Consider the following 6,115-nt stretch of genomic DNA (forward strand, 5'->3'; position numbering starts at 1 on the left):
TGGCATTTACACTGACAGTGGAGTAGGTTACAGTCCTTGTGAATTTTAGCTTGCTTTGAGAAAATGCTTGTCCAGTGTTCCGAGATGAAAGTGCAAATGGTTGGAAAAAGATGCTGATGGCCGAGCTTAGAGCAGTTGCTGCTGGGGTGCCTGGTCTCAGAAGTGGGGTACAACATGCAGCTCCCCTTATCCACTATGACACTGTGGATTGGGGACCAGCAATAAGATGAAAGTGTGTTCTTGGAGTGGAAGTCTGCTTTCCCTTTGGAAGAGTGTTCGTTTTCACTTCAGGTCTAATTTTTTTACTTGTGTGAAGAAGAGATCTAATTGAGGAAGAAATCTTAATTTCCTGCTGCCCCTAGGCTGAATAGGTGAATGGAATAAAACTGTAGATGGTTGTGCATGGCTTCCCCTCAAGTGTTTCACCAAGAAAAATGGTACAGTAAACTGATTCTTACATTTGCTGGGTTGGTTGGTTGGTTGGTTTGTTACACATAACTTCTTCCTGTGCTATATAACTGTCGTCTTTACTTATGTTAGCATTTTTTCAGTCCTGCTTTCTTCAGACTCTGTCTTACTGCAACAGATAAATAATACTGAATCCTGTGGCAGAAATGCAGATACAAAGCTTTGATTCATTTGTAAGAATGCACATTAGAGAAAGCAATACTTCAAAAGGTGTACTTAAGTTGTTGCATCTCTTTTGCTGGCATTTTCAGCTTCATAAAAACCGGCATTAATTACCAGAGGTACTGCAGAGAATGCAAGTCTCTTCATCCTGCTACTGTTTGCAAAATACCAGGGAGAATGATGGATGTGTGCAATAAGCTCAGCCTGTTGTATAACTTGAATGGAGTGCAGGATACATTCTGAAACTTTGTTGAATTTCTGTTATAACTTTTGAGTAAAAACTAGTATCTTAGACTGCCTGTCCCCTGAATGTTTTGCCTTCATTTAAAAACTTCGGATTCTCCAGTACCTGAACTACTAAAGTAGTTGAAGAACTAAGGGTAATACAGTCTTTCTTCACCAAAATTGAAATTTCTCCTGGGGCATGTCCTAGTATTCATTTAAAGTACAGTAGTCTTTACGTGACATCAATGTATACTTTCCTAATATCCATAGCTAAAAAGTAAAAACACACAAAAAAAAAAAAAAAAAAAAAATTCAGCCTTTTAAAAACTTCTGATTGACTTGCTTGTACATACTCTGGTTTGTGGGGTATGATGCTTGAAGATTGTCCTGCCTCAGTTAATCATTTCTGTGCCTGAAGCTTGCATCATTTTTTCTCTAAGTAAAAAAGGTCAGAAAACTTGGTAATATGTAACACTTATATAGGCTTATCTTCAAAGCATCTAGTTTAGTAAGTGAGCATCAAGTTAAGTTAATTGCCTGTGTACTTTATGAAATATTTTTCTTGGCAATCCTTTAAGAAAGAAAAGTCTGACATAATTTTCTTAATAGTAGATTTTAGTGTACCTGTCGTCAATATCTTGTTGTTGGTCATGATATATGTATTTAAATAAGACAGCCTTTTAATTCTGCTGGTTTAGGAGTTTTGATTTTTTTTCCCTTTTTTATCTTTGCTGAGATAACTTTTAAATAGTGCTTTTTTTCTTTTTTCAAAAGATGCAGCTGTGAGGTCCATCTGTTCGTCAGAAAATTTGTGCTTAGTCTTTTTTTAGACAAACTTTGCAGCCTGAAAGAAGTATGTCTGCAGTGTTCAAGCTGGGAAAGGGTTGTTGGCTCTTCCCTATAGCTTTTGTGACCTTCACAGTCATGAAAAATGGGCATGAACGATATAGTTGAGCCAGGTTTGATAAGGGTAGGGGCTGCTTGAGCTTCTATTTATAGCTATATTAAAATAGCTCCATCTTGGCTTGCCAGTAGACTTTGAGAAAATGAAGTTTAAAAATGAATTAACTTTTCTAAGCACTTATGTTATTTCTTTTCAGTGTGCAAAAATTCAGTGGGCAAAATTTGAATATCCAGAGGAACATTCATTCTTATCAATTAGGCTTTTCCTTCTTCCTTTAAAAATTCATTGCCATATGTGATTCTGCAGTCAGTAAAGTGTTCATGCTGCAGACAACAGCTTTCTTCATTAATCAATCTTACTGCCTTTTTAGAGGAGATCTGCTGTGTTTACTGGCTGAGGAAGAGGTCCCATTTAGAAAAGGTGCCTGAGGGATGGAATGCTGCCCAGGAATGTCTGAGTTAAGGTGTCTGTCCAGGGCTGGCCCAGCACTCCCTGCTTGGCAGTGTCTGTCCAATAGGAGGTGCAGAGTGTGTGTGTGGGTGTCACTGCCCCTGCTGCAGTCAGCAGCACGGGTGGAGTAGGTGACAGATTTGGGGAGGGGTGCAGGGCTGAACTGCAGAGCTGCACCACTGCTGCAGCACTCGCTGAGAGTGATCCTGCTCACTGCATGAGCTGCTGGCTGTGAAAACACAAACATGATGTTCTGTGTGCTCACTGCACAGTGCTTCCCCAGAGACTTTTATCTTAAAATATGGCTCCTGAAACTTGCTCCAGCAGTAGTAAGACAGCTTTGTCAGTCTTTCATATATTCTTGGTCAATATAGCCTGTTTGTGAATGAACTTGTGAAATATTCTTGGAATGTTAACTTGTTCATCTACTCCTTTTCTCTGTTCTAGACTGCCAAGAATGCTATAATTTGTGACTGGGGAGAGAGTGACCAACACAAAATAACTTTCTTTTCCTTTGCCTTATACATATAGCATATGACCATTATTTAAAAATTTTAAACACAAATGGGAAAAAGTTACAGTGTTGTCATTGGTTAAGCGCTGGTGAAGTTACAAATTAATCTTCTTTTGTTTGAGCTTATTGCGTGTCTTGTGAAACTTCAATATATCCCTCTGGAAAAGGTTTTAAATCACACAAGAAAATATATCCGAAGTTTATGTATGTGACAAAATTTTAATCTAACTTTCTAGATTTTGTGTGGAGTACCTGCCTCTCCAGTAGTCCTTGAGGTATTTATTATAACTTTCTACCCAGATGAGTAGGCCATGTGGAAATAAATATTCATGTTTATTTAAATATATTATACATAATTTTCTTTTCATTCCTATTATTTTGTAAGCTTGGAGACTAATAAAATGAAATGGAGCTAAAAAAATCTGTGCAAGGTGTTCACTCTGAAAAGCTTTAATTTTCCCCAGTGAGTGACACATTTGTCTTCTGTCTGCAAATCTGGAAAATTTATTTAAATGTATGCTTCCTCTTTCCTCTACATAGAATTAATAGACAAGAATTAGGTACTGAAAGAAAGAATAAAATCAAATTTGGTAAAAGAATCACAGCTGAGAGCTTGGCGAAAACCTGTCTTTTTCTTACAGTTACAACAAGAAAAGAGTTATCAGGGTATCTTTTACTTCTGTTTGATGTCAACTTACTATTGTAAGATACAGTGTGTAGATTAAACCTTTGAAACATCATTTGGTTGTCTGAAGAACTCTGTGGGAATTAGGAGGATTTAATTCTGGTTAGTAAATTTTGCTTCAGGAAGAGGGATTTCTGTATTCCCACATCTCAGGATGTGTGCTGTTTGCCACAGAGCTCAATTAAGATCTCTTTGTCCCTTATTGCAATGGGGTTCAAATGACAAACTAGTTTCACTGAATGTGGGGTCATATGTATAGTAGGAATAAATTGTTGAGTGCTTGTACACAGCAGACCAGTAAATTCCTGCTGAGTCTTGCTCGAGGCTTTAAACTTGCTGCGGTTATGAAGATGTTCTTTGAAAATTGACTGTGGAAATTAATTCTGTGTGTATTCCCTGTCACGAAAGCCGGAGGCTGGAGTGAAGAGGGGCCTGTTGTAATCTGGTTTGCTCTTAGGAGTCCTAGCTCAGACTCAGTTCTGTTGTCACCCTTTCCTAAAAATCCCTTTATTTCAGCACCTTGCCTCAATTGAGAGTCTGTTTCTGCTGCCAGGTGCCTCCTGGTGTGTCTGGAGGCTGTTGTCCATGTGTTTCTTGTAATACATTCGTGTTCCTAGGTGGTTTTCTTAACCATTGTAATGAGCCATGCCTATCTCATGATGTCCTCACAAAAGCAGATCCTTATATGTTGTGGTGAGATTTTAAAGTTTTCCCTAGAAAGAAAGGTCTTGGAATATAGAAATGGGCTTGTCTTCAGAGAGCGAGGGAGGTGAATGGTAGAGCTCTCAAAGTCAGTATGTTCTTATTATTTTCCTGTAGAAGATGGGATGAGAGAGGAAAGAGAAACCCAATTAGTTTTCCACTGAAGGAAAAGCATGCATTTCCTTTTTATTGTACACCAAAGTGCCCAACAATAAGGAGCACTTCTGATAACCTGGTTTATGCAGTTTCTTCATGTAGTCCTTAGTTCTTCAATATGCCTGACTTAAATATAAGTTCTACAGGGCTTTCTACCCCCCCGTGAGTAACTTCTATCAACATTTCAAGGGCAGATTCATCACAAAAGAGATGTGTGGCTCAAAAGGCAGGTTTTGATGGGATATTTAGATTTGGTAGTCTCAAAACTTCCTCAGTTCCCTCTGTTTCTTGCTTCCTAGGACCTGATCTTTTAAGTAAAACTTTCCTGCATAAGTACTTTCATCTTCAGCTTTCATTCCTGCTGCTCAGGAATAAGACAAGATACTTTTCTAAAAGTGCTAAGGTGGCTTTAGCCCTGGAAAGAAAAAAGGGAAATTGTTTAAGAGTGCTACTTGAAATTCCATGTATGTGTATCTACATTTTTCCGAAAGATCATTATAATTAAGCCTGGAAACAAGGTATCTCCTGTTGTTTGTTGTCTAATGGAATATTTTTTCCCCTAGAAATGAATAAACAAAAGTCTCTTGAATAGATACAGAAGAAGAGGTTCTGTAATACATTTCTCAAACTGTCTTCCTCTCCTCCCACCTCTGCCCTTAGTCTTCAGATAAACCAAATTGTTTGAAAGTACATGTGTGAATATCTGAAGCATATGTAGTCAGTATATTGCTTAGACTTTCAAAGCTATTTTCATATATGAACAAATACTAGCTTTTCACATTAAACAGGAACTATATTTGAAAGTGGCTCATGACTTGTATAATACTCATAAAACACTGAGGTTAAAATGCTTTGTCTAGTCCGTCAAAAAAAGTATCCATGTATTTGTGGTGTATTCTTTTTAAATAAATTTGTTGTCTATTCTGTTTAAATTTAAACAGACATAACTCGTTTTGGAATATGCTCTTGATGATTTTTTGGCAAATAACATTTGATCATGTTCTGAATTTTTTGCCAGGTGAGCGTAAAACAGTGAAACATGGTGAAGCATATAAATGTTCCTCTGCCTACCATGTGCTAGGTAACAGGTGCAAAGACTTCTGAAGTTTAACCTTTCTCTCATGATAAATTTTTTTTGTTTAACATTGTAACTGATTAAAATATAGGGGTACTTAAACGTATTTTTTTTCTTTTTTTTATTTAACTACTAAGAAAGATCTTCCCTTTAAGATGGGGAACTATCTATGCTGAGACAATATTGAGCCTCCTGTTGTGTTCAAACATAAACAATACAGGATGAGTAAAGGTGCCTTATCCTGCCTTTTTGGTTTGCTTTCTAATATTGAGGCAACACTATTTACAGTAAGAAAACTCTTGCCATTATGGCTGTGCCATGAGGGAAGGCAACCAACACAACTATAGGAAGCTGTTTCTGAGAACAACTGTTTTTGGTTTTGATGACCTGGAATGCAAATCTGCCTTTGTGAATTTTTTGAGCTCTGCGTATTGATAAAGCTGGTTGCTGTTTCCTAAGAGTGCTGAAATATACTTAAGTAGTTCTGATGCTAGATGTTTGTGAAATCTTTATTAAATAAAATATTAATTTGAAAATACTCTGACTACTTGCATGAAGACATTCTTCTGAAGCTTAATATTGCTCTTAACATTTTTGTTGTTGATAAACTTTTTATGTAGGGACTATATTTTTAAATTTGATCTATGGCAGAATTCTGAAAGGCTTAAGTAAGAAACAGGATGTTATCATGGAGATAATGTGAAGAATGTGTTTATTATAGATGTTTTTATCATCAGGTGATGGGATTGCAGCTGGTAGTTGATATGCATACTT

This window comes from Zosterops lateralis, assembly GCF_965231275.1.
Source record: "Zosterops lateralis genome assembly, chromosome: 1".
NCBI lineage: Eukaryota > Metazoa > Chordata > Aves > Passeriformes > Zosteropidae > Zosterops > Zosterops lateralis.